At 48.6% G+C, this 20,817-nt stretch overlaps 1 protein-coding gene across 5 annotated transcripts in view; it reads left to right on the plus strand.

Annotated features, from left to right (window-relative positions):
* LOC146182009 (1-phosphatidylinositol 4,5-bisphosphate phosphodiesterase delta-1-like) overlaps window positions 1-20,817 on the plus strand; it is a 155,382-nt gene that overhangs the window by 45,741 nt on the left and 88,824 nt on the right. The window lies entirely within an intron of this gene.

Raw genomic sequence — 20,817 nt, forward strand, 5'->3', positions numbered from 1 at the left:
GTACAGTCTTTGTCAAAAGTGTAGATTCCAAGGGGTCTGCTTCTGAGCCACTTCGTGCGGCTTGTAATTTATTTACAATGTTCCAAATCTCTTTAGAGTAAGAAGATTTTTCGTCCTACCCTTACCTATGGGAAGAACCTCCACTAATCCTAATGAGCTCCGCTAGACGGCTACGATCCACTGGGCTCTGCACTTTTGACAAAGCCTGTACCTACATGCACACGCGCGCTTCCTTATGTGTGTGCATTATGATGCTCATTAGCTACCCTAATCAAGTGTGTATATGTGCTTGCGCAATAACATTTTACAAACCGTTATGCAACACCTGTCCTGAGTCGATTCTTTTCGTGTATGTCTGTATAAGCTCGCCATGATTTCTTCTCCCAAACATAAACTACCTAGCCCAATGTTCTCACGGATCATTATGCACAAACTCGCACAAGACGTTTTAGATTGTATCGCAAAAGCCTTCGCGGTTTCAATTTGGTTCCCATGGTCCAACATAATCATTTCATTGGCGAGAAGAATGAAAGAGCGTAAATATGCACACTTATATTAACCTTTTTTTTTTTTTTTGTGTGGCTGCTTTCGTTTTGCATTCCGGCGACTTGTGCTTGATGATCAGATTCTTCGGATATTCAACGACCACGCCACTCGGCTAATCGAACGATCGATCGCTCCACCAGCCCATTGCAGCCGCGTGCTGCAACATTATCTTCCGTCGATGTACAGTTGTGTAGCTTCTGTTTGCAATGCCTGGTGGCCACGGTTATCAGGCGCCACTTAGCACGGTGTTCGGACGTGGAGTGATGCAGAGGCGTTTGAAAGGCTGCAGCTAAGGGAGAACACAATCAGCGTTGCTTTGTCAATGGGCCTCCAGCGTTTGCGCTACGCATCTATAGACGTAGGTTACTCGAGGGATAGAAAATGCAAAGCGGTAACGAAAGTTACATGGACGGGCGTATGACTTGCGTTGTTTTTGGAAGGCGTTGCATAGTGACCTTGCCGACAAAAAACAATTCGCGCAACATTTACTGATGGGTCATAGTCTGCTACTGAGATTCGCCTCGTATCTCACGATAAACAAGGTATGAATATTCCGTTCCGGCATTCTGTTATCAATTTACACCGTTTTTTTTTTCTGCTATATCACAAGTTACTGTCCGCGTTTATGAGGCATTTTTTTGTCTCGCTTCATTGTTACTCCAAAATGCGGGGGGATTACATTGAGCGGGTGGATTGGAGAACTAGGTAGCGTATGCGTGTTCACTAAGGAATGTGACTGGCAGAAAACATTTCGGCTTTGGTTGGCAAGTTGCTCCTATATTAATCAGTCCAGTAGAGGAATTCCTAATGTGCTCAGAAGGGTTGCTTATTCAGCCGATTATGCGTGGTTTTATTGCTGACGCATGAAGTGACAGACGTGCGTACATGCTATAACGACATGGAATAGGCGATACATAATAAAAATGCAAAATCTTCTGGCGGGATCCAGATTTGGGACAGGGAGGATTTGAAATATATTGTCTATATATATATATATATATATATATATATATATATATATATATATATATATAAAGCGCTACACGTAAGAAAGCAATTTCAAATCTGTATATATATATATATATATATATATATATATATATATATATATATATATATATATATATATATATATATATATATATATACTAACAGTATAATTTTTGAATGTTGTGCGAGTCATTTTTAGTTATGTTTATTTCATATTTTCGTTGTTCTTTACCGTTGTTCACGAGATGTCGCTATCCCATGCACACTATTTTTAAGGTTCCCTGCCTCTTTTAAATAGAACGAGACCTTTTCCGACGGTCATTATAGTTCCGTCTGAGCCAAGGCCAGGTTCGCTCAAAGAAAAATATAGTTTTTCAGTGCGTCAGCATCAATGTTTATGTGAGTACTGTCATGTGTACGTGACAGCATGATCAGGCCTATGCATGAGTAAAATGACCATAGAAAAGTTAGTATAGTGGAGGCCACAGTTCGCATGCATACTCGGTATATTCGAGCTTTGGTCGAAATATAGATTTAAATAGCCAGTTATATACTGTTACGAATGTAGCCGAAGGTGTCGCAAGACGACGGAAGGTGTTTTGGATGCTGGGCGGAAGAACGTCGACGCTAAAGCTGAAGCTGTGTGGTGCACTGGTGTCTCCGAGGTGCTCCTGACTTTTAAGTGAGGCTCTTCGTTTGGGAACCCCCCCGTAACAGTTTGGTGGAGGTGCTGGGTGGGAAACCCAGCCTCTCAAGACAGAGTAAGTCACACGTTATGTCTTAAATATCCAGACACGTTTTTGCATACCCAGTTAAGCGCACGCGAGCATTCAGCATGTGAAAATTAAAACCGGATGTTATGAGAATAATAATTATTATGGATATTAGGTCAACAAGATATCTAGGTGCTCATGTGAAGACATGGGTAATATTGATGAGAGGCGCATAAGTAGTAGTTTGGTGTCGGATATATATATGACTACCGATTAACAAATGAAACTATACGCGTCGTCTTGTTGTATTCAAAGATATTGGAAGCATACCATTCTTTGACATGACCCGAAACGCGCTGAAGATGCTAGAGATTCTCCATGGAGTGGATTGCCCAGCCAGTGACTGTCGAGGATAACGCAGTCGTCAGCGGGCAGGTGAACACTTTAGAATATTGAGAACATCTGTAACGCAAGGGTCTTTATAAACCGTTCACTGAGGCACGCTCAAGGTCACACAGGATGCGGAAGACGCCCGTACGGGCTGTTAGCAGTTAAACATTTTCTGAAGCAGTCAATTTTTGTTAGTATATGGTTACGTCAGGGCGCTCATACGTGCAGGTACTTGAGCTTCCGAAGAGCCATCGGGCAAGAGAGAACCGCCCCCGAAGGCAGACCTTCTCTGTGGATGAATGCGCGCAAGCGTATTGTAATGGATTTCGTATTGTCCTTTGTCTTTCACCACAGGGAGTCGCGAGTGAGGAGCGGAGCATCTGTGAAGTCGGTTCTGATCGCTACGCGGTAATCTGCTTGTGCCTGTGACCTCGGCCGTAGCCCCTGAAATGGCTCTAGACGCCGCATGAATCGTGGCTAATAAGAGTCCGGGTCCACGAAACTTTCACCTCGATTTCATGGCTTTCTAAGTTTGAATATTAGTCTAACATGAAGATGCTGTCAAGGCGCTTTAAATCAATCAATCAATCAATCAATCAATCAATCAACCAATCAATCAATCAATCAATCAATCAATCAATCAATCAATCGATCGATTTTACTTTTTTTTAGACAGCTAGCTGGATGCTCCCCTGGATTAAAAACTCCTCAAGAAGCTTGACTGAGGCTCAATAAACCACTACATTAGTACCCAAAAAGAAGGCACAGCAACAGAATATAACAGCAACAATAATTTTAAAAGGCGAGGTAATTATCGCCTGACTGAGAATTATTGTGCCAATGTGAAATGTGTAGAAGCAATCAACGTCCATTAGCACAGTTGCACAATCATTTGGCTTTTACGGCAACCCGGATTACTGGTATATTTTCTGTTAAGCGTAAAAGTTCTTACCTTTCGTTTCGTTTGGGCCCCCTCGGCAGCGCCTCTTCATTATTATTATTATTATTATTATTATTATTATTATTATTATTATTATTATTATTATTATTATTATTATTATTATTATTATTATCATCATTGTCATCCTCTTTAAAGCTAACTCCACTCATCTTTACTATTCAGTACGTGGGCCTGTTTCCCCGCCGCGGCAATTCAGCTCACTCACTCATCCAACCCTCTCTCAGCCCATTAACAGCTCCACCACGACAGACGACAGAGATCCATCACGTCCTCGATGTTATTGCTGGCGGCGTCTAGTTTATGCCGAGCTTAGAATTACCTTCTACGGCAGACCAACCCTCTCAGCAGCGAGCAATAAATGCAAGTCTTGAACTATTAACTAGGTTCTTCTCTTTCATTCAAAAATTTTCCTGCCACTAGAATCAAACATGTGAAGTTGCGCCAAAACAGCCTCCATGATTAGAGTTATGAACCGAATAGAGGTGTAGCTTGGCCCAGCTCTGACCCACGCCTGAAAACTGCGTCGGAAATCACGTATACATTCAAAATGCGCCGCAGGCGTTTACAGCGGTGTAAATTCTCGGTGTTTTCTTGAGTATATAAACGCACGATTTTCCATCAAAGTAGTGTCTTTGTCGTCAGCATGCCGTGATCTACCCATAAATGCAGACTCCATTTCCAAACGCCTCCTGCGAGCGCCTGCTTATATCTTAAAACAGCGCTAGAAACACGGACAAATAGAAAGACAAACGAACATTGTCTTTCGATCTGTCCGTGTTTTTAGCGCTGTTTTAACAATGTCCAACCAACTTGCCCAACAAGCCACTTTTGCTTTTACCTGAACGTGAGGCGTTAGAGAGACCAACCCTTGACACTTTTCTGATATCAGTGAAGTAAGTCACCGCCGCTTGCGGCGGGGGCTAGCCTGGCACGAATTTGTATCTGTTGTAGGCCGTCATTACACCCGCCACCGCTTCGGTGGTGGACGACGGCTGTTGCGGCGCGCGTCTTTCTCTCCCTCTTTTTCTTCTCTATTTTCTCTTCTGTCCGCACGAGGCAGTGGAGGTGGCTCAGCTACAGAGCCAGTAGCAGGCCCGTGCATTTTTTTTTCCTTCTTCCTACAGCCACAACAACTCTCGGCATCATTATCAGCCTGACTATGTCCATTGCAAGGCAAACAACACTCCCCATAGCGCTTCAATTAACCAATGGGCTTCCGAATCTCATAAGCGTGCTCTGTTTATTCATTTACGTTACTTATTTTTTTCTACATTCATTTTTACTAGGCATTCATTAGGTTAGGATGGAAGGTGAAGTTGGCTCCAGCATCTCCTTAAATCTTATCGCAATAAACAAAAGACGGTATCTCTAGAATGCGGGGTTTCTTATGATGCTACACTGTGTATATTGAAAACACTTTCTCTCTTGTGTACGTTAATTTGCGGTCTATGTTTCTTCCGTAACCTAAGACAGGTCGTTTTTGCGCGCTTTTGCTCCTCTTTATTTGCTCTATACGAGCCGTGGTGGTGCAGTGGTTAGGGCGCCCGACTACTGCGTCCAATGATGCGCGATCGAATCCTGACTGCGGCTGTCGCCCTTCGATAGCGGCGAAAAGCTATAGGCGACCGTGTGCTGTGCGATGTCAGTGCACGTTAAAGAACCCCAGGTGGTCGAAATTTTTGGAGTCCTCAGCGTATTTCATAGCCTGAGTCGCTTTGGGACGTTAAAACACCGTAAACCGAATCGAATCTACTCGCTGAATGGATGCCGTCAGGCAGTACTCATTTGTTACGGCCTGAATAAGCTAGCAGCAAACAAAACTATGCACACTGATAAACTCTATTGCTTCAGCTTCCTTTAGTGGCATGCGCGGAAATAAACGACCGCTTTGTTCCTACCGCATACGGGACGCAGTTGGTAATTTCCAAGAACCTTACTGCAGGCGCAAGGCTGGCTGAAATGCGATACGACTGTCTGATTTGCGCCGCCTTTGTCGTCTGGCTGTGCCCTTCTGTACGCACATTTATTTTATTTTTATTTTATTTATTTATTGATACCTCAAAGGCCCCATTATTACATGAGGGAGTGGATGACGAGTACATGAATCATTCGATGGATGATCTGAAGGTAGATGGGTCGGAATGAAGTATGACGGTGTTTGGCAAGTCATTCCAGTCCCATGGGGTGCGAACAAAAAAAGATGACAGATGCGCAGATGTCCGGGCAGGTGGAGGGTAAACGGTCTTTTCATGGTGCGTGCGGCTGGATGTGATAGAGCATTTAGTGTAATATTTCTTGTCCTAAGAGGACGCCAAGTTCTCTTTGGAGTCCCTCTGTTATGGAAACGGAGGCGTCGAGGCGAGTCGGGTAAACCATTTCAAAACACGCGCCAAAATGACCACTGAATTCAGGCTTGATCGAGAGGCACGTGCAGGAGGGGCCCACAAAGCGCGCGTGAATACTTCCTCAGCCGATGGTGGCTCAGCTAACAGAGCCACCCGTACAGGCCTGTGTAGTATTTTCGTTTTCTTTCCGTATACAGTCGCAAAAACAATGCTCAAGCTTCCGTAGGGCATCACCTAATACGCTCGTTCTTACGTGATCAATGATACGAATATGACTAAGCCTAACTGGTTACTTCGTTTTCGTGATTTAAAAAAAATGCTGGGAACGGCACTTTGAAGATGGCACGCAAAAAATAATCAGACGACTACGGCGACACCATTGTTTATTTCTTTAAGCTAGGCTCTAATGCACACGCACCGGATACAGCACGTGCAAAATTACTTATTGCATGACTTAAAATGATCAGCTCATGAGCAGCGAATCGCTTAACTCAAACAGGTGCCTGCGCTGTACAACGTTGGTGCACGTTCAAGAACCGCGGGAGGTTAAAATCGCACCTTGACGCTTTTTGCTATACGGAGTCATTCACAGTGTCGGGTTATTTAAAAACCGCATAGCGTCTATCCGTGCTGGTTCTAAGCAGAGCTTTTGGGTCATACCAGTTGAGAAACCCCGCTTCAAAAAGTGACACCCACCTCCGCTGTTTTGTGAGGACAGAAAGGAAAATAGAGAAGAAAAAAAAAACAGAAGAGGGAGAGAGAGATGCGCGTTGCAATAGCCGTCGTACACTACCGAAGCGGTGGCGGGTGCAATGACGGCCTACAAAAGATACGAATCCAATGGCAGGCTCGGTGACCTACCAGTCCCAGCCTCGTAGTTTTTGTACGCATTTTTCTGGTGCCTATGAATTGTCACTATCTGGAAGTGATCAATAGAAGAAGTTGATACTGCCGTCATTGCCGTTTGGAAATAACGTTTTTGTCTAATTTTCAATCTTCATTAACTATATGGCTGTTACATTTAAGAATTTTTGCCATTGCAAGTCATCGACTTAGTTTATTTTCCATAGTGGTTGTGCGTTTATCAATAACCTGGAAGTTTGAAATTTAGACGCAGTTTCCTTTAATGGCCGTGGGCGCCGCCACTATTCGTTTACATCTGAATTTTGACCAATCTAAACCGCAGTTTTTTGATACATGGGCCCTGTAGTGATGTCGGCGCCTCGGCAATGGGAGATTCTCCCCGCCGGGCGGGCCTCGATGTGCGCACTCCAAGCCCATATATAACAGCCGTGTTTCTCCGGAGACAGAGCACCGGGACGGCAGGAATGCATCGCTCTCCGGTTTCGCATGTGTCTGCAAAGACCGGAACTGCTCGGAAGAAACCGCCAGACTAAACATTGCTAACGGCGAGCAATGCCCCCGCGGGGAGAGGCGGCGATCTCGGCTATCTTCCGCGTGAAAGTAAAACGTACACGAGTGACACGGCTCGTAAAACAGAGAGAGGGCGCGCTGCGCGTCGCGGGGCTATGCTCTGGCGGGGAGGGAACTCCAGTTCGAACGGAGCCGCGACTGTGAGCAGTCGCGTGGTTTGAAGCTCCCGCGGTCGCCCGAGGGCTCCGCGTATTTACGGGCAGTCGTGCGCGCCTGGCCCGATTTTTAACGGCTTGCGAGCCGTGAGTGTACCGTGCTCGGTACTACTGGTAAGTTGCGGCGAACTGCGTAACAGATAGTGTTTTGTGTGTGTGTTGTATTGTGTCGAAGGCATAAACGCCGGTTGTGCTACGTTAATACACACCGTCTGCTGAGTGCCTCCCTGGAAGCCACTCCCACCCACGAGCGGACACCCAAACGTAGAAGAGAACATTACTGGCCCTATGAGAAGTTTCGTAGCTGGTAGTATTGAAGAGCGATGGCTCTAAGAGGGCAAGGTCTACAGATACAGCTGACATACATTTCAGCGCAACTTTTGGAATATGTAACGACTTAGATGCGATCCGTGATCGCATTTCTAAGTATCTGAATACAAAATAACATCGCGATGAAAATCGAAGTGGATTTTGTATGACCTTACTTGTTAGTTCGCTCCGGGGATCAGCAGTTCCGTCTCGGTGATGTAGGAAACGGTCGAAGGAGAGTGCAATTCTTTGCGCAATAATGAAAAAGCACTGATCGAAGAAACAAAATGCGCTGCTTATCCACGTCCTTGTTGTAGGAATGAAGATTTCCGTTTACCACTTTTGCACATACACCCCTTTATGTCGGGATGAAACTGTGGCATATTGAAGCCTGTGCAAGCGCCGTACAGCAGACTGCTGGAGCAATGCCCGACTGCTGCACCTTGTGTTTATATATGTGCCCACTGGAGGCCTGCATGGTGAGAAAAAACTGAAGTTCACTGATCAGTTGACACTGCCCTTTGGCAGAGCTATCAGTTCAGTTCAGTCGTGTCCGACTCTTCGTGACCCTATGAACCATATCACGCCACGCTTTCCGTTCTCTCACTATCTTTCTAATATTCACACAACTTCATCTGCAGCGCCTCGAGGATGCCATCTAACCATCGCGTTCGCTGCCTACCCCTTCTCCGGTTACCCTCAACCTTTCCTAACATCAAATCTTTCTCCAGCGACTCCTCTCTTCTCATCAGATGACCAAAGTAGCTGAGCTTTAACTTTAGAATTTGACCCTCCAATGAGCAGTCAGGGTTTATGGTCGACAATATCGACTGATTAGATCTTCTGGCAGTCCAAGGAACTCTCAAGAGTCTCCGCCAGCACCACAATTCAAACGCGTCAATTCCTCGGCGGCCAGCCTTCTTCACAGTCCAACTCTCGCATCCATACATCACAATTGGAAAGACCATAGCACTAGTTATACGGATCTTGGTTGGCAGTCTAATGTCTCTGCTCTTTACTAGGCGGTCAAGGCTAGCCACGGCTCTCTTTCCATATAAAGCTATAGCATATCTTTTAACTATATTCATTAACGCCATTGGTACTTATACCAGCAATTCAACACCACCGATACCGCCCTAGCTGGTATAATACCCTGCTAAAATCACCTACGCGGATTGCAGTGCTGATAAATTAAATAAGTAAATAAATTGAAGTTATTGGTTGAGATCTCCCGCAATTACGACAGATGATCCTTACATGCGCGTTTTGTTGTTCTTAAACTGCCAACGCGATCAACTTAAGCATCATCATCATCATCAGCCTGATTACACCCACTGCAGGGCGAAGGCCTCTCCCATATTTCTCCACTTAACCCGGTTCTGTGCTAGCTGCATCCACTTGACCCCTGCGAACGTCTTAATCTCATCCGCCCACCTAACTTTCTGCCGCCCCCTGCTACGCTTTCCTTCCCTTGGAATCCAGTTTGTTACCCTCAGCGACCATCAGTTATCCTCTCTTCGCACTACATGTCCTGCCCATGTCCATTTCTTCTTCTTAATTGCCACTAGAATGTCGGTAACTTGAGTTATTTCTCTGACCCACTCTGCACGCTTTCTATCTTTTAATGTTACCCCTACCATTTTTCGTTCCATAGCCCTCTGGGTTGTCCTCAACTTAAGTAGAACTCTCTTGGTTAGCCTCCACGTTTCAGCCCCATAGGTGAGTACAGGCAAGATGCAACTGTTGTATACTTTCCTCTTGAGCGACACCGGTAAGCTGCTAGTCATAATCTGCGAGTGCTTGCCAACTGCGCTCCATCCCAATCTTATTCTTCTTGTTATTTCCTTTTCATGGTCCGGATCTGCGGTTACTACCTGCCCTAAGTAGACATATTCGCCTACTACTTCCAGTAATTCGCTACCTAATGTAAACTGCTGTTCCTTCCCGAGGCTGTTGAACATTACCTTAGTCTTCTGCATATTGATTTTCAAGCCTACCTTTCTACTTTTTCTGTCTAGATCATCAATCATTATTTGCAGTTCATCCCCCGAGTTGCTTAGCAAGGCAATGTCATCAGCAAATCGCAGATTACTGAGGTATTCTCCATCTACCCTTATCCCTAACTGCTCCCATTCCCAGTCTCTGAATACTTCCTCTAAACAAGCTGTGAATAGTACTGGGGAGATTGTGTCTCCTTGCCTAACACCTTTCTTTATGGGAATTTTGTTGCTTTCTTTATGCAAAACTATGGTTGCTGTGCAGCCACTATATATATCTTCGAGCACTTTCACGTACGTCTCGTCTACCCCCTGATTTCGCAATGCCTGCATCACCGTCGAGGCTTCAACTGAGTCAAATGCTTTTTCGTAATCAATGAATGCTATGTATAGGGGCTGGTTATATTGCGAGCATTTTTCTATCACCTGATTAATGGTATAGATATGATCGATAGTAGAGTACCGTTTCCGAAACCCTGCTTGATCCTTTGCTTGATTGCAGTCTAAGGTTGTCCTGATTCTATTAGCGATTACCTTAGTAAATACCTTATACGTAACAGACAGTAAGCTGATTGGTCTGTAAGTTTTAAGGTCCTTAGAGTCCCCTTTCTTGTGAATGAGGATAATGTTTGCATTCTTCCACGGTTCCGGTACCGTCGATGACACCAGGCACTGCGTATACAGGGTGGCCAGTTTTTCTAGCACGATATCCCCCCCCCCCCCCCCCGTCCTTCAGCAAATCTGTAGTTATCTGATCCTCTCCAGCTGATTTCCCCATTTTCATAGTTTCTAGTGCTTTCTTGGCGTCGTCCTTCGTCACTGGTGGAACGTCCGACTGTTTTTCCCTACCGCCAATCTCATTACGGTCCTGACTACTTTGGCTACTGTAGAGATCTGTATAGAACTCCTCGGCTACTTTGACTATCTTGTCCATATTAGTGATGACGTTGCCCGCCTTGTCCCTTATCGCATACATCTGGTTTTTGCCTATGCCCAATTTCTTCTTTACCGCTTTAAGGCTTCCCCCGTTCTTTAAAGCATGCTCAATTTTCTCCATGTTATACTTCCTTATATCGGCCACCTTGCGCTTATTGATTAGCTTTGATATCTCGGCCAATTCGATCTGGTCTGTTGGATTGGAAGCTTACATACTCTGGCGTTTCTTAATCAAATCTTTCGTCTCCTTAGACAGCTTACCGGTATCCTCTCTAACTATCCTGCCGCCTACTTCTACCGCGCACTCAGTAATGATATCTCTGAAGTTATTGTTCCTTGCCTCTAGGGTAATGTCACCATCCTCAGTTAGAGCTGAATACCTATTCTGTAGCGAGATCCTGAACTCTTCTGCCCTCCCCCTCACCGCTAATTCGTTGATGGGTTTCTTTCTTACTAATCTATTGCGTTCCTTCTTCAGACTTAGGCTAATTCGGGACCTCACCATCCTGTGGTCACTACATTGCACTTTCCCGATTACCTCTACATCCTGCAAAATGGCGGGGGTTGAACACATTATGAAGTCGATTTCATTTTTAGTCTCTCCGTTAGGACTTTTCCATGTCCATTTCCGGTTCTTCCGTTTGCTGAAGAAGGTATTCATGATTCGTAAGTTATTGCGCTCTGCAAGCTCAACTAGTAACTCCCCCCTGCTATTCCTAGAACCAATGCCATAGTCACCTACTGCCTTGTCCCCTGCCTGTTTTTTCTCTACCTTGGCATTGAAGTCGCCCGTTAGTACAGTATACAGCGTCTTTACTTTTCGCATTGCCGATTCTACATCTTCATAGAAGCTTTCAACTGCCTGGTCATCATAACTACATGTAGGTGCATAGGCCTGTACAACCTTCAGTTTATACCGCTTATTAGGCCTAATTACGATGCCTGCAACCCTCTCATTAATACTATAGAATTCATCTATATTACCCGCTATATACTTATTGACAAGGAAACCTACACCTAGTTGTCGCCTCTCTGGTAAACCTCGATAACACAGTACATGCCCATCCTTCAGTACAGTATATGCCTCATTCGGCCTCCTAGCCTCACTAAGCCCTATGACATCCCATTTCATGCCCTCTAGTTCCTCTAACAGCACTGCTAAACTAACTTCACTAGCTAGGGTTCTAGCATTAAACGTTGCCAGGGTCAGTTTCCAATGGCGGCCTGTCCAGCGGAGCCAGGCTTTCTTAGCACCCCCTGCTGCGTCACAGGTCTGACCGCCGCCGTGGTCAGTTGTTCCGAAGCCGCCGGTGACTGAGGGCCGGGGTTTTATGGAGCTTATCATAGGAGGTTGTGGCCATGTACTGCACCAGGGTGGCCAACTCCTGTTCTGATGAGGGAGTGCGTTGCCGGAGGTGTTCACCGGCATCAGGTCGCACCCCAAACCTGTATATGCAATTCCATCGACACGCGGACTTTTTTTTTTTTTCATCCGGTGGAGAATTGCACGGCACCGGGATTTGAACCCGCGAGGCGGATGTTCTACCGCTACGCCACCGCTGCACCTACAAGCGTGCACGTGCAAATGCCTGCCGGCTGTTGGCTTGGACTCCCCCCCTCCGCACGGACGGAGTTGACGGAGGCATTCAAAGCACAGACCGAGAGGCCGGCTATTTAACACGCTGAATATAATAGGCTGTGAACGAACCCCAAACATTTCAAACGAAAAAATGCGGACATAGTAAGCAATGTTTCCGGAAACAATGTACAGGTCCCTGCAGAGGGAAGCTCAAGGTTAACAAAAGTATTGTCCCAGTAGGAATTGAAGCGTCCTTCGAACTGCATACTACCAATGGCTTTCCAGACGAAACATGGCGTCAAGATGCGCTTTTCTGCCGTGGGCTACAAATTACACGGTATTCGAAAAATCGCGCCCAATATTACTTCATGAATTGCTGGGAAGCTGTGCTTTCTGGGACTTCCTACAACGTATATACCTTTACAAAAGATCTCCCGCTTATTACTCCCATGGGCATTCGATTTCTAGGTGTTAAAACTGGTCGTATGCTTTCAGTTTTGATTATTTTGGCTTGCTTACTGAACGGCTGAGTCAAAAGGGGGTCAGTTATTGTGAACTTGGCGCCTGCTTTGTGTGCCCTTATTAAACGCCTCAATGGGAAAGCGCTTATTCGTGCTTTTGCAGGGCGTCGATGGGTCGCTGTCATATTCGATGTGGCGGCGAATTTTTGGAATAGAGACTTTGGGCCCCGTCCAACATGCGTAACTGATAGAGTTTGAATTTCTCTGCAGTCTAGAAAATATTCGATTGTTTCAGCTTGCCCCAGCCATCGGTCGAGAGTCGAACCGTAAACCAACGCACGTATGGGCGCCTGGCGATGATTATGGGCCCCCAAATCGTGCACCACGCGGGACTAATCGCGTTATGTTTGTGAGATCTAAAGCATAGAATTGCTGGTTGCAATCTGCGCCAGCCACTTTTATAGGGAGTCGACCTATCAAGCTGCACGGCGTATTCAAGAACCGAGATCGTTCTGTTGAGCTCATTAAGTTACCGGACGTTATGTAAAAGTGAATTTTGAAGTCATACGTATGGGCGCCTGGCGACGATTATGGGCCCCCAATTCGTGCACCACGCGGGACTAATCATGTAATGTTCGTGAGGTCTAAAGCATAGAATTGCTGGTTGCAATCTGCGCCAGCCACTTTTATAGGGAGTCGACCTATCAAGCTGCACGGCGTATTCAAGAACCGAGATCGTTCTGTTGAGCTCATTAAGTTACCGGACGTTATGTAAAAGTGAATTTTGAAGTCATACGTATGGGCGCCTGGCGACGATTATGGGCCCCCAATTCGTGCACCACGCGGGACTAATCATGTAATGTTCGTGAGGTCTAAAGCATAGAATTGCTGGTTGCAATCTGCGCCAGCCACTTTTATAGGGAGTCGACCTATCAAGCTGCACGGCGTATTCAAGAACCGAGATCGTTCTGTTGAGCTCATTAAGTTACCGGACGTTATGTAAAAGTGAATTTTGAAGTCATACGTATGGGCGCCTGTCGACGATTATGGGCCCCCAATTCGTGCACCACGCGGGACTAATCATGTAATGTTCGTGAGGTCTAAAGCATAGAATTGCTGGTTGCAATCTGCGCCAGCCACTTTTATAGGGAGTCGACCTATCAAGCTGCACGGCGTATTCAAGAACCGAGATCGTTCTGTTGAGCTCATTAAGTTACCGGACGTTATGTAAAAGTGAATTTTGAAGTCATACGTATGGGCGCCTGTCGACGATTATGGGCCCCCAATTCGTGCACCACGCGGGACTAATCATGTAATGTTCGTGAGGTCTAAAGCATAGAATTGCTGGTTGCAATCTGCGCCAGCCACTTTTATAGGGAGTCGACCTATCAAGCTGCACGGCGTATTCAAGAACCGAGATCGTTCTGTTGAGCTCATTAAGTTACCGGACGTTATGTAAAAGTGAATTTTGAAGTCATACGTATGGGCGCCTGTCGACGATTATGGGCCCCCAATTCGTGCACCACGCGGGACTAATCATGTAATGTTCGTGAGGTCTAAAGCATAGAATTGCTGGTTGCAATCTGCGCCAGCCACTTTTATAGGGAGTCGACCTATCAAGCTGCACGGCGTATTCAAGAACCGAGATCGTTCTGTTGAGCTCATTAAGTTACCGGACGTTATGTAAAAGTGAATTTTGAAGTCATACGTATGGGCGCCTGTCGACGATTATGGGCCCCCAATTCGTGCACCACGCGGGACTAATCATGTAATGTTCGTGAGGTCTAAAGCATAGAATTGCTGGTTGCAATCTGCGCCAGCCACTTTTATAGGGAGTCGACCTATCAAGCTGCACGGCGTATTCAAGAATCGAGATCGTTCTGTTGAGCTCATTAAATTACCGGACGTTAATGTAAAAGTGAGTTTTGACGTCATACGTATGGGCGCCTGGCGACGATTATGGGCCCCCAATTCGTGCACTACGCGGGACTAATCGCGTAATGTTCGTGAGGTCTAAAGCATAGAATTGCTGGTTGCAATCTGCGCCAGCCACTTCTATAGGGAGTCGACCTATCAAGCTGCACGGCGTATTCAAGAACGGAGGTCGTTCTGTTGAGCTCATTAAATTACCGGACGTTTATGTAAAAGTGAGTTTTGACGTCACCCTATCCTATTCGATTACGGTGTTTCTGTACTTACTGTAAGAAGCAATAATAATAAAAGGTGCTGATATAGCGTAGTAGCTGATAGAACGGCCAGCGAAGCTGACCTCCTCGTTGTTGTTGTGGCTGTAGGAAGAAGGAAAAGAAAATGCACGGGCCTGCTACTGGCTCTGTAGCTGAGCCACCTCCGCTGCCTCGTGCGGACAGAAGATTGGTTGGTTCACAGGAAGGGAAAGGCGCAGTATCTGTCACACTTGCTCTGTGGACACCTGAACCGCACCGTAAGGGAAGGGAGGAAGGTGGGAGTGAAAGTGGATAGAGAGAAAGGGGAGCCGTAGTGGAGGGCTACGGAGTAATTTCGACCACCTGGGGATCTTTAACGTGCGCTGACATCCACACGGACGCCACTTCGTTTCGCCTCCATCGAAGCGCAGCCGCCAAGGTCGGGGGGGCGCTGTGAGCGCGCGAAGCGAGAGGACGTGCAGCGTATCGGCTCCACCAAAGTTTTGGCTGGAGCAACGAAATTTCGACCTCAACCCCATCAAGCCAGCTGCGACTGTCTGTGTGAAATTGGCAGCTACCTGTGGACACCACCCGCACACAGGTGGGACTATTAAGGCATTTTTAGGGCCGATCATCACTTGCGTGTCGTGGCGGCGACGCTAGGCCTAACGGCTGCGCCGCAGCCCGGCCGTGGGTGAGTCGCCCAACAGCGGCAAGATGGCTCAACAGCTACAACGTGGCTACGACCCGGCCACCATGACCTGGTCCGAGATTTCGGCAACTTCTGCGCCTGATAGCCCGGATTCTGCGCCCATCGAGAACCCGAGGCTATTCAAATTGGTTGAACGCCGCTCCCGCAAGCGGAACGCCAAGAAGGCGGACACCAAGTTCAATGACCCCTCAACACAGCAAAACGCTGCTGCGCGCGCTGCAGCACTTGGCGGGCCCCCACGTAACTCTGGACCCGTTTGGAAACCAAAGCCGTTTCCGCGGCTTCACCCCGAAGACATTGTCATCATCCTGAAGCCCCGGGTGACCGTCGCTCTCAAGGATGTCTTCCAACATGGCGAGCTGGGAGCAGCGTTCGCGGCCTACCTGGGCACCCAGGCCGCAGCATCGCTCAGCCTCCTCCCCACGTGGGAGCAAAATCTTATCGTCGCAGGCACCCGACAACCGCACGTCGCTGACAAGCTTCTGCGTGAATTTGAAATTGAGTCACCCAAAGGTCACCTCCCCATGTACGGCCAATTGAAACTGACTGGTGATGTGTGTCGCGGCGTCATCACCGTTGCCAACTACGAGACCAGTGAGTCACTCCAAAACAAGATCCAGTGGCGTGCTGGAGAGCTTGCCGATATCCGCAAGCTTGGAAAATCAAACGTCGCGGCGCTCACTTTTGTGGGCAAAGTGGTGCCGCGATTCATTCACTATAATTCAGAGGTGACCCTTGTACGTGCGTACAAGCGAACTGTCCCGGCCTGCGTGCGATGCGGTACCTTGGGCCACCGGGCGGACACATGCCCCTGCCCGGACAACGAAAAGTGCGGCCTGTGTGGCCAAACGGTGCCGACCGTCGACGGGGTCAGGGCACCTCATGAATGTACTCCATCCTGTGCAGTGTGCGGGCAAGCCCACCCTACCAACTCACGTGACTGCACAGGAAAATTCCGCCAGCTGAAGGTACCAGGCCCCAAGGCCAAACGCCGTGAGCCCCCAGCAAAACGGCGGCAGCCAAGGCAGCACGCTTCAGGTGGCAATGGCGGAACGCCGCCTGCTCCTACTGCTACCGACATCAAAACGCCGCCTGGGAAGAAGAAGGCGCCTCCACCGCCACCGCCCAGTGGCACGGACAACCACCACTTCCCGGCTCTCAAGACGGGTGGCGCTGCCGGCGCCCGGGCATCCGCGCCCCAACAATGCAAACAGGTGAGCAACTGGGCGGGAATCGCCTCCTCTTCTCCCCGGCCCCCCTCTTCCCCACTCACCGTCTCCGCGCTCGATGCGGAATACAAAAAGCAGATTGACGTGCTCCGGGCACAGAATGAAATTTTACTGAACAAAATTCAAAATTTAGAATCAAAATTGGCGTCCGCCGCTCCGAGCCCACAGAACTCGGACGCGATGGAGAGCGATGCGGAGCTGTCGCCAGCCCTCGTGACAGCGATCTCCGCGATGGAGGAACGCTTATCCTCAAAAATGCAATCTATGATCGAGGCCGCTATGGACCAGATCTTCACCAAGGTCATAACTGCCATACCCGCGGTCGTCTCAAAACACATCTCGGACAACCCCCGCCTCCTCCGTCGATCGGGGCCCATTAGGGACGTATCCCGTCCTGCAAAATTCAACCGTCGGATCACTGATTCGGACAATGAGGAAAGCTGCCCCGCTCCTGCCGCAACCCCCTTGGTGCCGCAGGTAGCTGGCTCTGGGGCAGCCACTCCCTCCTCCTCCCCTCCAAAAATGTTCAATCATGGCGAGACACCTTAGTCAAAGACGCTCTTCTACCTCCAATTCGGCCATCTCAACATTAATAACACAATGGAACTGTAGAGGTTTTAAGGACCGCACTAAGCGGGCCAATTTCCGCCTCTACCTTGAAACATTCGAGTCTGTACCAGCCGTGGTTGCCCTCCAGGAGCCAGGCCTGGGCGCCACACTTTCAAATTACACGACGTTCCAACAGGATCCCGCGTCTTGTCTTCTCGTACACAAAGCATGCACAGCCAACTTAGTGGATCTCGATCTCCAACTAGATTATTCCTATGTAATGGTGACAATCCTACCACTCCGCCGCAGGGACCCGCCATTGCATGTACTCAACGTGTACTGCCCTCCCAAACTGAAGCGAGTGACATTCGCGGACCTCTTCAGCCGCGCGCTAAGAGTAGCGGGTCGCGATCCCCTCCTGATCGTGGGCGACTTTAACGCTCCCAGTCAGCTGTGGGGGTATCGCAAGGAGGAGTCGCGCGGACGTAAGTTGGCGGAACTTGCGTCCACGTTGGGCCTCACCCTCCACACTGACCCGGTCTGCCCAACACGGTTAGGAAACTCCGTGACACGGGATACGTGTCCGGACTTAACCTTCACTCGCAACATAAGACACGCAGACTGGCTCAACACCAAGGAAACCCTCGGTAGTGACCACTGCATCCTTAACATTACAATACACACACGCCCGCTCAAACGTCCCACAACACAAGCCCGTATCCCAGATTGGACGAAATTCAGGCAAAATTTTGACTCACTTGATAACACACCCATTTCCGAGCAAGGCTACTCAGCATGGTCTCAACAGCTGCTGACACACCTTCGCTCGCATGAAACACAGATCCAGCTCTCAGAGGCGGTTACGGACGTGGATAACCACCTCCTACACCTCTGGGAAGCCCGTCGCAGCCTCGTCCGCCGTTGGCGACGCCAGAAACACAACAGAAAGCTTAAAGCTCGAATTGCCGAGCTCACCCAGAAAGCGGCTGAGTACGCGGCCCATCTCGCCGACTCCAACTGGGTGGATAGATGCAACACGGCCGCGCGACAAATGTCTAGCCGCAACACATGGCGCCTCTTTCGAGCCCTCATCGACCCAACCCAAACACGAACTGAAACACAGAAACATTTGCAGAGAGCCATGCATGCTTTCTCTGGCAACACGACACAACTGGCACAGAAACTCCGGGACCAGTATCTGTGTACAGCCCAAGACCCCCGTGGATCATCATACTCTTATGCAGGAAGAGAGAACACAGAGCTGGATCAAATTTTCCAGCTCCATGATCTGCGGGCGGCTCTTGCCAAAATGAAACGAGGCACTGCCCCGGGAAGGGATAAGGTCACCGTCAAGCTTTTGACGAACCTGCCCGACTCGGCATACCAGTCCCTCCTCGACTACATCAATGCGATTTGGCGCGGGGACACCCCCCTGCCAAGCGACTGGAAAACGGCTCTGGTAACCTTTATTCCTAAATCAGGGAAACCAATTGACACAGATAACCTCCGTCCCATCTCTCTCACCTCCTGTGTGGGCAAACTAATGGAGACGATGGTGCGGGACCGGCTATCTGAATATCTTGAACAAAAACATGTATTCGCAGGCACCATGTTCGGATTCCGCCCACACAGATCCGCTCAAGATGTCCTCCTGCAACTCAATCGGGAAGTCCTTGACCCACTCGAATGCCCCCATAATGACCGGGTTGTACTCGCCTTAGATCTCAAAGGGGCATTTGATAATGTAACACACGAGATTATACTCACCCACCTAAGCCAGACCGACTGTGGTCTCAACACATTCCAATACATCAAGCAATTTCTCACAGATCGTCAATCCTACATTCGCATCCAAGATAATGAGCATGGTCCTTACCTACTCGGCACGCGGGGAACCCCCCAAGGCGCAGTACTTTCCCCGCTGCTCTTCAATTTGGCTATGATGCACCTGCCTGCCCAGCTCGATGGTGTCGCTGGTGTGCAGCACGCCCTGTATGCCGATGACATCACCCTGTGGGCCACGCATGGCAGTATCGGGGACATTGAAACCAGCCTGCAAACAGCTGCGACGATAGTAGACCGCTACGCCCGCCGCTGTGGTCTTCAGTGTTCCCCACAAAAATCAGAATTTGTGCACCTCCGCCACTCGCGAAAGTGCACAACTCAAATCACTCTATCTTTAGACAGTGGTCCCATACAAGAAGCTGACGAGATACGGGTACTCGGACTCTACATACACAAACACAGACGATCAGACACTACATTGGCCAAACTCCGTAAGGTGGGGGATCAGGTGGGCCGCATGGTCCGCCGGGTTTCAAACAAACGCGGGGGGTTGCGAAGTAAGGATGCCTTGCGGCTGGCAAACGCCTTCGTGACCAGTCGGATTTTATATTCGACACCGTATCTCCACCTACGGAAACAAGAGGAGGATGCCCTTGAGGTTATCCTTCGTAAAATTGTCAAGCGTGCCCTGGACCTCCCCATCACTACTTCAAACAGGCGTCTTATGGCCCTTGGGGTGGTGAATACTTTCCGGGAGCTCCGGGAGGCCCACCTTACAAATCAGTACACGCGTTTGTCGCAAACGGAGTCGGGTCGCCGCCTTCTTGCTCGACTCCGTATCCAACACACCACACTCATGGAAGACAGGTTTCGCATCCCAGAATTGTGGAGACGCGCCCTCTGCGTGCGACCTCTGCCAGCGAATATGTCACGCGAAGATCATAATGGTCGGCGCCTGGCACGAGCGGAAGCCTTAGCCCGACATTATGGCAACAAAACAGGAGTATACTACGTGGACGCCTCCGGCCCTCACCACGGGGGATGGTACACGGCCGCTGTAGTTCACAACAGCAAAACGGTTAACGGTCTCACCTTCAGAGCCCACAGTACAACACACGCAGAAGAGGTGGCGATTGCTCTCGCGGCCTCTCATTCCGACTCAAAATACATAATTACCGACTCGCGAGGAGCCTGTCGGAACGTCAGACAAGGCTGGACTCCCTTACTAGCCTATAAAATTTACTTAAATTGCATACGGGATACGGACCCCGCACACCGCTACCTTATATGGGCCCCTGCTCATCAGGGTTTGGCAGGAAACGAGGCAGCAGACGCAGCCGCCCGCGCGCTCTCTCACCGGGCTGTTTTCTCCTCCCTACCCGATCAGGAACCCGATTTTAATCCGGCCTACACCTTCAAAGATATCACGACGTACTATCAAAATTGTCATCGCCTTTACCCCAGCCCATGTAAAGGACTCAAAAAGGCGGATGAGCGGCTCCTTCTCCGCCTTTTCACCAATACATTGCTGTGCCCGGCAGCCCTAAAACATTTTGACCCC

Source organism: Amblyomma maculatum, chromosome 8 (genome assembly GCF_055883805.1).
Source record: "Amblyomma maculatum isolate TAMU_Amacu chromosome 8, ASM5588380v1, whole genome shotgun sequence".
In the NCBI taxonomy this organism is placed as follows: domain Eukaryota; kingdom Metazoa; phylum Arthropoda; class Arachnida; order Ixodida; family Ixodidae; genus Amblyomma; species Amblyomma maculatum.